This window comes from Phoenix dactylifera, chromosome 9 (genome assembly GCF_009389715.1).
Source record: "Phoenix dactylifera cultivar Barhee BC4 chromosome 9, palm_55x_up_171113_PBpolish2nd_filt_p, whole genome shotgun sequence".
In the NCBI taxonomy this organism is placed as follows: domain Eukaryota; kingdom Viridiplantae; phylum Streptophyta; class Magnoliopsida; order Arecales; family Arecaceae; genus Phoenix; species Phoenix dactylifera.
This window is the reverse complement of record NC_052400.1, coordinates 7078650-7096566: the sequence shown is the minus strand read 5'-3', so window position 1 is coordinate 7096566 and position 17917 is coordinate 7078650. Positions and strand designations below refer to the sequence as shown.

Below are 17917 nucleotides of genomic sequence, written 5' to 3'. Positions count from 1 at the left end.
ACAAGCCCTAGAGCCGACTCCTAGGTCGTCCCCGGTCGTCCCAAAGGCCTTTTCCCGTCGATTTTTCACCGTCCCTTAGGGTTTTCCTCCCTTCCTAGGTCGTCTCCGGTCGTTCCCAAGCCTTCTCCGTCGACCTTTCACCATCCTTTAGGTTTTCATCCCGTTCTAGGTCATTATGCCGCGTAAAACCGTAGTCCGGAAGAGGTCCCGACCCGAGGCCGGTCCTGAGAGGCGCTCCAAGGCTCGGCACGATCCCGCGAGGCCACAACCTCCGGCTCGTTCCCCGCCAAGGGCGGTTTCCCGCGAGGCCATTAGCCGGGAAGGCCGTCACCACCGGGAGATATGTCGACTTCGACTATCTCTCCCGGGAAGGGTTCACTATAAGTGATAGACTTAGGGCCCCAGGGCTTAGAGTACTTCCTCACCTTAGATCTCCCCACATATCCAGGGCTCATTAGAGAGTTTTACGGTACCGTCCATCGGAGAGATGGGGGTATCGAGGGCACGGTAGCCGGTGTCCCTCTGTTCATTACGGAGGATCTTATTGCCCACATCCTCCACCTTCCACTAGTAGGGGTGGCTCCCACACATCCCGAGGACAGGGTTGAGGCCCTTACGGCCGTTCTAGGGCATCCACCCCAGTCACCCTTAGACGAGGTATCCGCTAGCTCACTTCCGATTGAGATGCGGATCCTCCTAAGTATATTGTCTAGGTCCATCTTCCCTAAGACCGGGAGATTTGACTTTGTATCTGAGAGAGACCTAGCTCTCATGTTCTACATGCTTCATGACACCCCAATCAACTTTCCCAAACTCATATATCGATACATGTGTGAGCCACTAGACAGACCTAGGCTCACTTTGCCCTACGGTATGGTCTTCACCTTGTTATTTAGGGAGTACGAGATTCCTATCCCTGAGGGGGAACCCTTTCGCGCATTGCGATGGACTGATCGCACGCGTGCAGGGACCCTACACAGGATGGGATTTCGGAAGAGAGAGGGGACATGGGTTAGGAAGTCTTCCATCACCACACAGACCACCAGACCTTCCCCCAGTCCTGAGCCAGACTCTGACCTTCCCGACTTACCAGACTTTCCATCCACTTCTGCTCCTACCACCTCCGCCGGACCCTCCTCCTCGGCTCCACCATCCATGGAGGTCCGCATCGCTCCTGAGCAGCTCCGGGAGCTGCGGCAGGAGATACATCTTCGAGAGGAGGAGCTACATCCTCGAGGAGACCATAGCTACTTTTTGTGTTTTGTTTTGACTGTATTGTTTTGCCTTATTTTTTTTTTGTACTCTCAAATGTATTTACATGCAAATCAATACAATGAGTAGCCATATTTTCTTCAATTCTATGCCATTTGATGATTGATTGGTTGTGCCATTGATTGTGTGTGCTTACCTTCTTTTTGATACGATGACAAAAAGGGGGAGAAATATGTATAAAATATGTAAAAGGAATCAATGAAAATCAAAAAAACTGTTAAAACACACAAAATTTGTTCTAAGTGGATTTGGTACCTCGAGGCTCATTATCTCTCTTTTGGGGCTCCTAATGGAGTAATCTTCAGAATCTATTCAAGGGATATTCGGAGATTAGCTGAATCCTACTCAAGAACAAATTGACAGATTTTCCCTCTAAAAACAAAAAATTCAGTTCAAAAACTTCAAAGCATTAAAAGGAAATTCAGAGAATCAAAACATAGTAGAATGCATATGTTGAGGGGGAGAATCTGAATATTAATCAAGCTAAATCATTAAAGATATATAAGCCAAACAATTGATTGTATAATATGAAGGCTTATATAATTCCAAATGAAAGGGGGAGCTTTAACTCCGAAATTTATTGTTTCACTCCTTTCAAGCTTGGATAAATTGAATTACCAGACATTTGAATTCAATTATGGATTTTATTTCATTGTTTATTGAGGCAATTCACTTTACATATACTCAATTTTTTGTCTTCATCAAAAAGGGGGAGATTGTGGAGTGATTGATTAAAATCCTATTTGATTTTGATGAGCTCAAAGCATTTGAGTATATCTCTTGTTTACTAATGAATTCAATTAAGTGTTTCAGTAAAAATCTTGTCTAAGTGTCTCTAGACTTGGTTCATAATATTTTGGATAAGTTAAGAAGTCAGCCTGAACCAAAGTCTGAGACTCGAGTCGACTCCAGAGTATCACGAGTCGACTCCAAGCGTATCAAGTTCACTGGCACGGGCTCGAGTCGACTCCGGATAAGTACGAGTCGACTCCGACTTAGAACAGACAGACGAACAGAAAGCATCAACTCAAAACCTGTCAGCGAGTCGACTCCTGAAGTGCGCGAGTCGACTCCGATGTTCACCGAGTCGACTTCAGGGTAGCAAGAGTCGACTCCAAGGAGCCACAGGCAGAAAAGTCAGAGAGCAGTTTTCGGGTCTGAGATTCGAGTCGACTCCCGTGGAACGCGAGTCGACTCCGATGGTTGGCAAGTCGACTTCAAAGAAAGTGAGAGTCGACTCTCAGAGGAACACAAGGAAAAAGTCAGAGAACGTTTTTTTCGAACTCTGAGATTCGAGTCGACTCCCGCAATACGCGAGTCGACTCCGAGACTCCGCAACCACAAAGAAGACAGAAGACCAATTTACTGTCTCTGAGATTCGAGTCGACTCCCAGACAGCTAGAGTCGACTCCAAGGCAGCTCTACATCAAAAAAACAGAAGACAGTGTTTCGGAAACTGAGAGCTGAGTCGACTCCGGGGAAGTTCGAGTCGACTCCAAGACTGGACGAGGCAAAAGACAGAAGATAGGGAGTTCGGGCTCTGAGCGCCGAGTCGACTCCCAGGATTGTCGAGTCGACTCGAGTGGACCAAATTCAAAAATAGATCCACGGACTCCATGGGATGAGCTGACTCCGAGAAAGCCAAATCAGCTCCAGAAGTTGGCGAGTCGACTCCAGGTCAAGACGAGTCGACTCCCAGTCTAAGAGGCTACTTTAATTCAAATCCGAAACAGTTGCCGAGTCGACTCCAGAAAAGCATGAGTCGACTCCCGCTACAGCCGAGTCGACTCCTGATCGCGCGAGTCGACTCCAACCCACCAACGGACACATTGTCAGGGTGTACAGAGTGTGCAGAACAGGCAGAAAAAGCTCTCTAACGGCTAGTTTCCGTGGGAGTTGGTTTAAATAGCCACAGAGGACTGTAGCAAAGCAGAGAACAACCATTCCACTCCAAGTAATCAAGCTTTCAATCTCTGCAACTTGTTCTTCAACGAAAAAGAGGGAAGAGCAGCATTAACTGCATCCACCTACTTCTTCCCAACATTGAAAGAGCCTCCTCCTGCATTCAAGTCGACTACACATTCAAGAGGAGACCCGAAGTTCAAGAAGCCCTTCCTCTTCTCCAACTTAAAAGCGTTTGAGGGCTCTTAACTTCGTTATTGTTCATATTGCCATTTATCTGCTTTTGAGAAGCTGTATTTTTCTGTTTGTTCTTTTCATCTACACATTGTCTTTGCTTGGTTCAATCGGGGGATTGAATCAAGGGTATAGAGGTTGGTTGGTGAGCCGAGTGTAAAACCAACGTGTAAGGGTTCGATTGTGATCCCGGAAAAACAATCGGGGTTGGTTCTAGTCGGTGAGCCTGGAAAAACCGACCAAGTTCGTTGTGAGCTCGTAAAACAACAAGTTTGGTTGTGAGCTTGGAAAACAACCGGCTGTAATCCAAGGGGTTATAGTGAATTCCCAAGTGAGACTTGGGGAGTGGACGTAGGAGCAAGGGTTAGCTCCGAACCACTATAAAACTTGGTGTTTGTGATTGATTGTCTCTCTTTCTCTTACTCTCATATCACTCACAGCACATAGCAATTAATCGAACAACTTGCAATAGCTTTAATTAGTCATCCACATCGTTTTAAATTGTAAGATTATTTTAAAACCCAATTCACCCCCCCCCCCCCCCTCTTGGGTTGTCTATCTGGGCAACATCAATTAAGTGTTAGAGTTTGTGACTCCAATACTCCTCCTCATTATGAACTCTACTATGCTAAAAATGCTGAGCTTGCTATGTAAATCTTTAAACTGCTCAACTACCAATCTTTTGGTGAAGATATCTGCTAATGGTCCTTCGTGGAAATTAAAAGCAAATTAACTTCATCCATAATTTCCTCTCTAATGAAGTGATAATGAACCTCGATGTAGTTTGTCCTTGCATCAAACATCAAATTTCTTGCTAATGGATAGCACTCTCATAATTACAATAAAAAGGAACAATGTGGCAGTGTGCCGACCTAAATCATCAAGAAATCTCCTAAGCCAAATAAATTCCTGAACTACCATTACAACCACACGATACTCTGCTTCCGTGAAGACAATGCAACAGTAGGATAGCTTTTATTACACCAAGATATCATACAAAATCTCAAGCTAAGAAAATAACCAGCGTTAGACCTATATGTGTCCACATTACTAGCATAGTCAGCATTTGTAAAGCATGCTAACTTGACCGAAGAATTATTAGTATATAAGATACCATAATCAATTATGAGGACTTGTGCCGGTATATTTAGTCCCATATCGACTATACACTAAGTAGATCTTAGATACTTATACAATGCCAAGGCATCTAATAATACATTTTGACTAATCTTTTAGGTAAGATCTTAGGTTGTCATAAAATGATATCAAAGGAGATCCGGCCCATGGGCTATGTGAACTATAGGACACTATAGCAAGGACCATTTAGGCTAAATATGGGATGATCGTGGTGTTTGTGATTTGATTTGAATAGATTTGAATTCTTAGCCTAGCAAGGATGCTATGACTTAAATAGAAGGAGTATATGAGGACTTGTGTAGGCATGTTCCCACATCAGCTATGCATTGGGTGGATCTTGGATACTTATAAAGAGCCAAGAAATCGAAATAATATCTTTCGACTAGCCTTTTTAGGTAAGATTTTAGATTGCTGTAAACATGTTAGAATCCGTATGAACATATGTTTAGTCCCATATCAACTATATACTAGACAAATCTTGGGTCCTTATATAGGACTAAGAAAACGAAATAACACCATTTGGCTCTTTTTGGTTGAGGTCCTAGATTATGACGTATGGTATCAAACTCAAGTTATAGACTATGTGGATTAGGAGACATTGCAGCAGGAGCCCATCTGAGTTGACCACAAGCTTATCGTAGTGTTATCATGAGTGGATTTGAATGGATTTGGATCCATAGTTTAGTGAGGACGTTAGAGCTTAAATGGAAAATGCATGTGAGGACCTATGCAAGCATATATTTAGTTCCACATTGGATATGACTGGGTAGATTTTGGATACTTATACAGGTCCTAAAAACTTAAATAATACCTTCTAGCTAGTCTTTTTTAGGTGAGGTCCTGAGTTGTGATAATAAACAATCTTAGTAATATACTTTAGGATTTGTAAAATTGTATCAAGATGTCGTCGTCGAGGATGCTGCATATATCAACTGATAACGTCAACTACATAAGAAATATCTAGTCTTGTGATAGTCAAATAAAACAAATTTTCTATAACTTGTCTATACATGGTAGGATCATCAAGAAGTTTGCCTTGCACTTTGCTCAACTTTAAATTAAATTTAGTTGGTGTTGCCCAGATAGACAACCCAAGAGGGGGGGTGAATTGGGTTTTAAAATTAATTTAGATATTTAAAACGTTATGGATGATTAATTAAAAACTATTGCAAGTTATTTAATTAATCCTAAGTGCTGTGAGTGATGTGAGAGTAAGAAGAAAAGAGCCAATCAATCACAAACACAAGGTTTTATAGTGGTTCGGAGCTAACCCTTGCTCCTACGTCCACTCCCCAAGTCTCACTTGGGAATTTCACTATAATCCCCTTGGATTACAGCCGGTTGTTTTGCAAGCTCACAACCAAACTTGTTGTTTTACGAGCTCACAACGAACTCGGTCGGTTTTCCCAGGCTCACCGACTAGAACCAACCCCGATTGTTTTCCCGGGCTCACAATCAAACCCTTACACACGTTGGTTTTTAACTTGGCTCACCAACCAACCTTAGTCCCCTTGATTTAATCCCCCGATTGAACCAAGTAAATACAAGTTATAGAAAGAAAGAAAAATAAGCTTCTCAAAAGCAGATGTAAAACAATATAATCAAAAGAGGAGTTTAGAAGCCCTCAAACGCTTTTAAGCTGAAGTAGAGGAATGGCTTCTTGAACTCCGATCTCCTCTCGAATGAGTAGTCGACTTGAATGCAGGAGGAGGAGGCTTTAATTGCTGGGAAGATGTAGTTGGTTGCAGTAAATGCTGATCTTCCCCTTTTTCGTTGAAGAGCACGTTGCAGAGCTTGAAAGCTTGAATGCTTGGAGTGGAATGGTTGTTCTCTACCTTGCTACAGTCTTCTGTGGCTATTTAAGCCAACCCCCACGGAAACTAGCCGTTACACTGCTTTTTCTGTCCGTTCTGCACACTCTGCGCAGCCTGACAATATGACCGTTGGTGGGTTGGAGTCGACTCGCGCGATCAGGAGTCGACTCGGCTGTAGCGGGAGTCGACTCAAGCTTTTTCGGAGTCGACTCGGCAACTGTTCCAAATTTGAATTAAAGTTGCCGTCACGACTGGGAGTCGACTCGTCTTGACCCGGAGTCGACTCGCCAACTTCTGGAGCTGACCTGGCAATTTTGGAGTCGGTTCATCCACAGAAGTCCGTGGATCCAATTTTGAATTTTGTCCACTCGAGTCGACTCGACTGTCCTTGGAGTCGACTCGAATCTCAGAGCCCGAACTCCCGATCCTCTGTCTTTTGGCTCATCCAGTCTTGGAGTCGACTCGAACTTCCTTGGAGTCGACTCGGCTCTCAGTTTCCGAAAGTTGGTCTTCTGCCTTTTGACGTGAAGCTTGTCTTGGAGTCGACTCGAATCTCAGAGGCAGTGACATGGTTTTCTGTCTGTCGATGGTCGCGGAGTCTCGGAGTCGACTCGTGCAATGCGGGAGTCGACTCGAATCTCAGAGTCCCAAAAATGCTCTCTGACTTTTTCCTTGTGTTCCGCTGAGAGTCGACTCATGCTTTCTTTGGAGTCGACCTGCCAACCATCGGAGTCGACTCGCGTTCCACTGGAGTCGACTCGTATCTCAGACCCGAAAAACTGCTCTCTGACTTTTCTTTGTGTACCTCTTGGAGTCGACTCTTACTACCCTGGAGTCGACTCGTTGAACATTGGAGTTGACTCGCGCACTTCAGGAGTCGACTCGTTGACAGGTTCTGAGATGAGGCTTTCTGTTCTTCTTTCTGTTCTCAGTCGGAGTCGACTCGTACTAGTCTGGAGTCGACTCGAGCTCGTGCCAGTGAACTTGATACGCTTGGAGTCGACTCGTGATACTCGGGAGTCGACTCGAGTCTCAGACTTTGGTTCAGCAGACTTCTTAACTTATCCAAAATACTATGAACCAAATCTAGAGACACTTGGACAGGATTTTCACTGAAACACTCAGTTGAATTCATTAGTAATCACAAGATATACTCAAATGCTTTGAGCTCATCAAAATCAAATGGGATTTTAATCAATCACTCCACAATCTCCCCCTTTTTGATGATGACAAAAACTTTGAGTATATGTAAAATGACTTGCTCAATAAATAATGAAATAAAATTCATAAATGAATTCAAATGTCTGATAATTTAATTTATCCAAGTTTGAAAGGAGTGAAACAACAAATTTCGGAGTTAAAGCTCCCCCTTTCATTTGGAATTATATAAGCCTTCATATTATGCAATCAATTGTTTGGCTTATATGTCATTAATGATTTAGCTTGATTAAAATTTAGATTCTCCCCCTCAACATATGCATTCAACTATGTTTTGATTCTCTGAATTTTTTTTAATGCTTTGAAGTTTTTGAACTGAATTTTTTTGTTTTTAGAGGGAAAATCTGTCAATTTGTTCTTGAGTAGGATTCAGCTAATCTCCGAATATCCCTTGAATAGATTCTGGAGATTACTCCATTAGGAGCCCCAAAAGAGAGATAATGAGCCTCGAGGTACCGAATCCACTTAGAACAAATTTGTGTGTGTTTTTAAGAGTTTATCTTTTTATTTATTTCCATTGATTTTTTTACATATTTTTTTCATATTTTTCCATTGATTTCTTTTACATATTTTTTCATATTTCTCCCCTTTTACACATTTTATACATATTTCTCCCCCTTTTTGTCATCATATCAAAAAGGAGGTAATCACACACAATCAATGGCACAAATGGCACAACCAATCATCAAATGGCACAGAAATGAAGATAAGATGTCTACTCATTGTATTGATATGAATGTGAATACATTTGAGCATACATTAAGTAAAGCAAAACAATGCAAAACAGAACTCAAACACATCTATGTCCTCCTCGAGGATGAAGCTCCCCCTCTCGAGGATGCATCTCCTCCTCTGGATCGGCTCTGCTCCATGAGGAGGGTGACTGCATCTGTGACATGGCCAAGCTGTGTGATGATAGACGTGGTGGCTCTGCTATGTGTAGTGGAGAGCTCTGTCACCGACGCCGGAAGCCCAGTCACCGATGTCTGAAGTGCGTCCAGCTTGTCGATGAGTACATTCGACAAGCGCTCGGCCCCCTCGGTGGTGGTGTGCATGTCACGACCTATCTCCTCTCGCATCTGTCGAGTGGAGCTCGTGACCTCACTCATGCTGTGGAACTGGGCCTGGACCAAACTCCGGACATTGTAGATCTCTTCCCGTATATGAGCCGTCATGTCAGTCACGGCTGTCAAGGAAGGGACCAACTGAGAAGATACGGGTGCAGGAGTGGGAGCAAGCACCGCACCTCGGAGCTCTCGAAGCAGCTCATCCCTCACCTCTCTGACTATCTCCTGTCGCAGCTCCCGGAGCTGCTCAGGATCAATCCGGACCGCCATAGAGGGTGGTGCTGAGGAGGAAGGTCCGGCGGAGGTGGTAGGAGCAGGAGGAGTGGATGGAAGGTCTGGATGGTCTGGAAGGTCTGGGTAGTCTGAATCGGGCTCAGGACTGGGTGAAGGTCTGGTGGTCTGAGCGGTGAGGGTAGACTTCCTAACCCATACCCCCTCTCTCTTCCGAAATCCCATCCTGTGCATGGTCCCCGTACACAAGCGATCTGTCCATCGCAATGCACGAGAGGGTTCCCTCTCAGGAATGGGAATCTCGTACTCCCTAAAGAGAAGAGTAAAAATCATGCCGTATGGGAGGTTGAGCCTAGGTCTATCTAGGGGCTCACACATATACCTATAGATGAGTTTGGGGAAGTTGACCGGGGTGTCCTGAAGAATGTAAGACATAATAGCTAGGTCCCTCTCATTTACAAAATCAAATCTTCCTGTCTTAGGGAAGATGGACCTGGACAGAATACTCAAAAGGATTCTCACTTCAATAGGAAGTGAGCTAGCAGATACCTCGTCTAGGGGGGACTGAGGTGGATGCCCTAAGACGACCGTAAGGGCCTCAACTCTATCCTCAGGGTGTGCGGGAGCCACCCCTACTAATGGAAGGTGGAGGATGTGGGCAATGAGATCCTCCGTGACACGCACAGGGACACCTACTACTGTGCCCTCGATACCTCCATCTCCCCGATGGACGGTACTATAAAACTCTTGAACAAGGCCAGGGTAAGTGGGAAGGTCCAAAGTGAGGAAGTACTCTAGGCCCTGGGCTCTAAGCCTATCACCTATGGTGAACCCTTCCCGGGAGAGATAGTCAAAGTCGACATACCTCCCGGTGGTGACGGCCTTCCCGGCCAACGGCCTTGCGGGAACCGCCCTAGGCGGGGAACGAGCCGGAGGTGGTTCCCTCGCGGGATCGTGCCGCGCCTTGGAGCGCCGCTCGGGACCGGCCTCGGGACGGGACCTCTTCCTAACCACGGTCTTACGAGGCATCTTGACCTAAACGGGAAGAAACACCTAAAGGACGGAGAAAGGTCGACGGAGGAGACTCGGGACGGACAGGGGACGACCTAGGAACGGACGAAAACCCTAAGAACCGGTGAAAAATCGACCGAACAGAGGTTGGAGACGATCGGGGACGACCTAGGAGTCGGCTCTAGGGCTTTTTGAATAGTGGCGGCTTGAAAGAAAGTGTTTGCGAAACGACAAACCTAGGGTTAAAAAGTCGGATCCCGACTGCGAGTCGACTCCCCTGAGTCGCGAGTCGACTCGATTTCGAGTCGACTCCAGAATATGCGCGAGTCGACTCTCCTTATGCGCCTGTAGACTTCGAGTCGACTCCCGACAATGTGCGAGTCGACTCCCCCTCAGCTGCCATCTTTGCGAGTCGACTCCCGCAAATGCGCGAGTCGACTCCCCCTTAGGAGCCGGCTCTGAAACTTACTCGAGTCGTCTCTAACTTTGGCACGCACCTAAAACTCATGCTATAATCGTGCCAAATGAGGGAAAATCACCTAATTATGATCTGATTTGATGATCATTGAAAAGAAACTCTATTTTAACCACATTGTAATCATCAAAATCAATTATTCTAGTGAAAACCACCACTAGGATGGATCAATCACTCCTAATCCCCTTCTAAGCACACTAAACCTCTCTTCACTTAGGGGTTTTGTAAAAATATCTGCTAATTGATTATCAGTACAAACAAATTGGAGTGTCACATCACCATTCAATACATGATCTCTTATGAAGTGATGTCTTATCTCAATGTGTTTAGTTCTTGAATGTTGAATTGGATTTTTAGTTAGATTTATGGCACTTGTATTATCACAATTAATGAAAATTTTATCTTGTTTAATGCCATAATCTTCTAATTGTTGTTTAATCCACAAGATTTGAGCACAACAACTCCCGGCTGCCACATATTCAGCTTCAACAGTGGATAATGCAATCGAGTTTTGTTTCTTGCTAAACTATGAGATAAGGTTTTCTCCTAGAAATTGACAAGACCCGCTGGTACTTTTTCTATCAAGCTTACATCCAGCGAAGTCTGAATCTGTGTATCCTATTAAGTTTAGGCTAGATTCTTTAGAGTACCATAGCCCTATGTTCTTAGTTCCTATTAAGTATTTAAAAATTCTCTTAACTGCAGCTAGGTGTGATTCTTTAGGATGAGCCTGATATCTAGCACACATGCACACACTAAACATAATATCAGGTCTACTTGCAGTAAGATACAGTAAAGATCCTATCATACCTCTATAAAATTTTTGATCTACAGATTTACCTGATTCATCTTGATCTAATTTGCATGATGAGCTCATGGGGGTGCTGATTGACTTGTTTCCCTCCATATCAAACTTCTTGAGCATCTCCTTGATATATTTTGCTTGATTGATGAAGATTCCTCCTTCAGATTGTTTGATTTGAAGCCCTAGGAAGTAGTTCAGCTCTCCCATCATGCTCATCTCAAACTCACTCTGCATCAAATCAGCAAACTCTTCGCAGAGGCGATTGTTAGTAGCACCGAAAATGATATCATCAACATAAATCTGTACTAATAACATATCTTTGTTTTGCTTTTTCAGAAATAATGTTGTGTCTACATTTCCCCTAGAGAATTCATGTTCTAATAGGAATTACTAAGTCTCTCATACCATGCTCTAGGTGCTTGTTTTAATCCATAAAGTGCTTTGTTCAGTTTATACACATGATTAGGGTATTGATGATTTTCAAAACCAGGAGGTTGTTCTACATACACTTCCTCATTAATATACCCATTTAAAAATGCACTTTTTACATCCATTTGAAATAGTTTGAAATCCTTAGAGCATGCATATGCTAATAATAGTCTAATAGCCTCAAGTCTAGCTACGGGAGCAAAGGTTTCATCAAAATCTATGCCTTCTTCTTGATTATAACCCTTTGCCACTAGTCTAGCCTTATTCCTTATAACAATTCCATTTTCATCTAGCTTATTTTTATATATCCATTTTGTACCTATAATTGGATATTCAGAAGGCCTCTCTACTAGATCCCACACTTTGTTTCTAGTAAATTGGTTTAGTTCTTCTTGCATTGCATTTATCCAATTTACATCATTTTCGGCTTCTTCTATATGTTTGGGCTCAAAGTGTGAAACAAAAGCTAGATGGTTATTCAAATTTCTAAGTGAAGCTCTAGTCCTAACCGGTTGAGATGGATCATCTAGAATGAGTTCCTTAGGATGCCCGTGAGCATACCTCCAAGCTTTTGTTAGCCCATGATCCACAATAGGCTCTTGGCTTGATGATGCTTCTTCAATCAATTTTTGATTATCATCTTGTAATCCCATCTCATCTATCTTTTCTTCAAGTATTTCAACATCATCATCAAAATTAACCTTCTTACTAGATGAGATGTCACTAGAGTCATCAAAAACAACATGTATAGATTCTTCTATAACTAGGGTTCTTTTATTAAAGACTCTATAGGCCTTACTAGTTGTAGAATAACCTAAGAATATTCCTTCATCAGATTTAGGATCAAATTTCCCTAGATTATCTTTCCCATTATTATGTACAAAACACCTACATCCAAAGGCATGAAAGTAATTAACTTTTGGTTTTCTGTTTTTCCAAAGTTCATAAGGTGTTTTCTTTATAATGGGTCTTAATAAAACTCTATTTAATATGTGACAAGAGGTATTAATGGCTTCTCCCCAAAAGTACTTAGGGAGGTTACTTTCACATAACATAGTCCTAGCCATTTCCTCTAGTGTTCTATTCTTCCTTTCCACAACTCCATTTTGTTGTAGTGTCCTAGGTGCAGAAAAATTATGGGTTATCCCCTTTTTACTACAAAATTCGTCAAATAATTGATTTTCGAATTCGGTACCAGGGTCACTTCTAATGGCTATGACTGAAGACTCTCTAGCATTTGTTACTTCCTTATGGAACTTCTTAAACATAGAAAATGCTTGATCCTTATGTGCTAGAAACATGACCCATGTGTACCTAGAGTAATCATCTACTATAACTAGACCATATTTATTTCCACCTAGGCTTGTTGTTCTAGTTGGACCAAATAGGTCCATGTGTAGTAATTCTAGAGGCCTAGAAGTAGAGACACATTTTATGGATTTAAAAGAGTTCCTAGATTGTTTGCCAAATTGACATGCTTCACATATTTTGTTCTTTTCAAATTTTAATTTTGGCAAACCTATCACGGAGTCTCTTTTAACTAGTTTAGTTATTGTGTCAATGCTTGCATGACCTAACTTACGGTGCCATAACCAACTAGCATCATTATCTTTAGTTTCATTTACAACTAGACATTGGTTATGTTTTGCAAGATCTTCTAGGTCTACAACATATACATTTCCACGTCTAATTCCTTTAAAAACTAAACTATTATCATTAGGATTTGTTATAATGCATAGTGATGGTTTAAACATAACATCATATCCTTTATCACATAATTGACTAATGCTTAACAAGTTATGCTTAAGACCATCAACATATCTAACATTATCTATAAAAGTAGAAGGGGTGATTTGAACTTTACCAATACCAATGATGTGACCTTGGTTGTTGTCTCCAAACGTCACAGCACCTCCCTTCTTAGCTTCAAGGGTGAAAAATTGATCTTTATCACCCGTCATGTGCCTTGAGCAGCCACTATCCAAATACCAGCAGTTTTTGTTGACTTTGGCTGCAAGACACTCCTACACAAGCAAATCATGTCATCTTAGGTACCCAAGTTTTCTTGGGTCCTTCATGGTTAGTCAAGTTGGTTCCTTTTGGAACCCATACCTTTTTAATTTTTCTTTTAGTTTTACTTTTCCTAAAATTACACACATTTGCTTTATGACCTACTGTACCACAACAAAAGCAAGTTATTTTCTTAATTTTAGTTTCCCTAGCTTTAACAAAGAAGTTACTGAGAAGTTTTTGTTTATTTCTTGGTTTATATCCTAAACCCGCTTTATTAAATACGGCTCGTTGATTATTAAGTATCATATTTAACTTTTCAGAACTATACGTAAATCTTTCAACTAAAGGTTTGTATTTTCCAAGTTCTTTAGTTAATGTTTGATTTTCTGCTTTTAAATCATTTAGTTCTTTTGTGAGATCCTTGTTTAAGATTTGTTTATGGTTTTTAAGTTCTGAAAGTTCCTTAGTTAGTTTTTCATTATCTTTCGTTAAGTTGTTAGTCTTCTTAATTAAGAGTTGGTTGCTTGTCTTAAGTTCTAGATTTTCTTTGGTAAGATTATCTTTATCCTTAATTAATGAATCATGCTTATGAATGTAAGTTTGGTTAGTTACTTTTAGTTCTCTGTTTTTAACATTTATATTCTTATATTCAATCATTAATTCATTAAACGCATCATAAAGTTCATCAAATGTAAAATCAAAATGCGTATCGGAAGTTACCTCGTTTTCGTTGGCCATGAAGCAGAAATTGGCCTTCTCTTCTTGTTCTTCATCCGATGATGAAGATGATGCGTCGGAGTCCGATAGGGTGGTGACAAGGGCTTTCTTCTTCTTCTTGTACTTGCTGCCCTTCTTTAGTAAGGGACACTCAGCTCTGATGTGTCCCGTCTTTTTGCACTCATAGCACCCAATCCCCTCATTTTCTCTTTCCTTACCTTTGTCCTTGCGGTAGGAATTTGAGGGGCCTCTCCTTTGACGATAGGACTTCTTGTGGTTGATGAATTTCTTGAACTTGCGCACAAGAAGTGCCTCACCACAATCTTCCTCATCTTCTTCTTTTTCACTACTGCTACTGCAAGATAAGTCTTTGTTAGATGAAGTAGATTTTAAAGCTATTACCTTTTTCTTATGGGAGGACTCTTCCTCGTTGTGTTGTTTCATGGTGAGCTCGTGCGTCATAAGGGATCCAAGAAGCTCCTCAAGTGGTAGCTTGTTCAAGTCCTTGGCTTCTTGGATTGCCGTCACTTTAGCTTCCCACGACCTTGGTAGACACCGAAGGATTTTCCTGACAAGCTCACTGTTAGTATAGTTCTTGCCAAGGCTTTTTAGGCCATTGACAATATCAGTAAACCTAGTGAACATGCATGTGATTGTTTCATTTGAATCCATTTTAAATAGTTCATATTTATGAACCAAGATGTTTATTTTGGATTCCTTGACTTGATTCGTGCCCTCATGGGTCACTTCAAGTCTGTCCCAAATTTCTTTTGCAGAATTACAAGTTGAAACCCTATTGAATTCATTACGGTCTAAGGCACAATAAAACACATTCATAGCTTTAGAGTTTAATTGTGCCTTCCTCATGTCATGTTCATCCCAATCCTTTTCTAATTTGGGTACCTTAACACCCTCTACATATGTGGATGGGATGTATGGGCCATTCACTACAATGGTCCACATCTCATAGTCTTGGGCTTGGATGAATATTCTCATCCTAGCCTTCCAGTATGAGTAGTCGGATCCATTGAAGAAAGGGGGTCTTTGGGTGGACTGACCCTCAATGTGAGAAGATCCAAATGGGGTTGTCATTTTGATCTTTTAACTCTTGAGTGGAAGAGTTTTTGGCTCTGATACCACTTGTTGCCCAGATAGACAACCCAAGAGGGGGGGTGAATTGGGTTTTAAAATTAATTTAGATATTTAAAACGTTATGGATGATTAATTAAAAACTATTGCAAGTTATTTAATTAATCCTAAGTGCTGTGAGTGATGTGAGAGTAAGAAGAAAAGAGCCAATCAATCACAAACACAAGGTTTTATAGTGGTTCGGAGCTAACCCTTGCTCCTACGTCCACTCCCCAAGTCTCACTTGGAAATTTCACTATAACCCCCTTGGATTACAGCCGGTTGTTTTGCAAGCTCACAACCAAACTTGTTGTTTTACGAGCTCACAACGAACTCGGTCGGTTTTCCTAGGCTCACCGACTAGAACCAACCCCGATTATTTTCCCGGGCTCACAATCAAACCCTTACACACGTTGGTTTTTAACTTGGCTCACCAACCAACCTTAGTCCCCTTGATTCAGTCCCCCGATTGAACCAAGTAAATACAAGTTATAGAAAGAAAGGAAAATAAGCTTCTCAAAAGCAGATGTAAAACAATATAATCAAAAGAGGAGTTTAGAAGCCCTCAAACGCTTTTAAGCTGAAGTAGAGGAATGGCTTCTTGAACTTCGATCTCCTCTCGAATGAGTAGTCGACTTGAATGCAGGAGGAGGAGGCTTTAATTGCTAGGAAGATGTAGTTGGTTGCAGTAAATGCTGATCTTCCCCTTTTTCGTTGAAGAGCACGTTGCAGAGCTTGAAAGCTTGAATGCTTGGAGTGGAATGGTTGTTCTCTACCTTGCTACAGTCTTCTGTGGCTATTTAAGCCAACCCCCACGGAAACTAGCCGTTACACTGCTTTTTCTGTCCGTTCTGCACACTCTGCGCAGCCTGACAATATGACCGTTGGTGGGTTGGAGTCGACTCGCGCGATCAGGAGTCGACTCGGCTGTAGCGGGAGTCGACTCAAGCTTTTCCGGAGTCGACTCGGCAACTGTTCCAAATTTGAATTAAAGTTGCCGTCACGACTGGGAGTCGACTCGTCTTGACCCGGAGTCGACTCGCCAACTTCTGGAGCTGACCTGGCAATTTTGGAGTCGGTTCATCCACAGAAGTCCGTGGATCCAATTTTGAATTTTGTCCACTCGAGTCGACTCGACTGTCCTTGGAGTCGACTCGAATCTCAGAGCCCGAACTCCCGATCCTCTGTCTTTTGGCTCATCCAGTCTTGGAGTCGACTCGAACTTCCTTGGAGTCGACTCGGCTCTCAGTTTCTGAAAGTTGGTCTTCTGCCTTTTGACGTGAAGCTTGTCTTGGAGTCGACTCGAATCTCAGAGGCAGTAACATGGTTTTCTGTCTGTCGATGGTCGCGGAGTCTCGGAGTCGACTCGTGCAATGCGGGAGTCGACTCGAATCTCAGAGTCCCAAAAATGCTCTCTGACTTTTTCCTTGTGTTCCGCTGAGAGTCGACTCATGCTTTCTTTGGAGTCGACCTGCCAACCATCGGAGTCGACTCGCGTTCCACTGGAGTCGACTCGTATCTCAGACCCGAAAAACTGCTCTCTGACTTTTCTTTGTGTACCTCTTGGAGTCGACTCTTACTACCCTGGAGTCGACTCGTTGAACATTGGAGTCGACTCGCGCACTTCAGGAGTCGACTCGTTGACAGGTTCTGAGATGAGGCTTTCTGTTCTTCTTTCTGTTCTCAGTCGGAGTCGACTCGTACTAGTCTGGAGTCGACTCGAGCTCGTGCCAGTGAACTTGATACGCTTGGAGTCGACTCGTGATACTCGGGAGTCGACTCGAGTCTCAGACTTTGGTTCAGCAGACTTCTTAACTTATCCAAAATACTATGAACCAAATCTAGAGACACTTGGACAGGATTTTCACTGAAACACTCAGTTGAATTCATTAGTAATCACAAGATATACTCAAATGCTTTGAGCTCATCAAAATCAAATGGGGTTTTAATCAATCACTCCACAGTTGGTATCCTGATACACTTGCAATTAGCCAATCCATACTCATTTAATAAATCAAAAGCATATTTTTCTGATAAATAAAATTTCCATCCTTAAGCTTAACTTCTTCAATGCTAAGAAAATATCTCAATTCACTAAGTTCTTTCATCTCAAACCATACAGATATTTGTCCACAAACACTATGGACCTTACCAACATCATCACTAGTAATTAGCAAATCATCAACAAAAAGGCGAACAATCACTATATCTTTAGTAGCATGTTTCACAAATAAGTTAGGATATGTAGAAGATAGAGAATAGCCACAAAATAATTAATACTCAGCAATTTTTTCATACCATACTCTACGCATCTGCTTGAGACCATACAAACCTTTTCTAAATTTGCAAACAAACTTATGATGAGAGGAGTCAACAAAATCAGGTGATTGCATTATATAAATGTCCTTGTCAGGATCACCATATAAGAAGGTATTGTTTGCATCCATCCGTCACAAAGACCAAC

At 42.3% G+C, this 17917-nt stretch overlaps 1 pseudogene; it reads right to left on the bottom strand.

Annotated features, from left to right (window-relative positions):
• Positions 1 to 10566: 10566 nt before the first annotated feature.
• LOC120111981 lies at positions 10567 to 17343 on the bottom strand (annotated as a pseudogene).
• Positions 17344 to 17917: the final 574 nt, after the last annotated feature.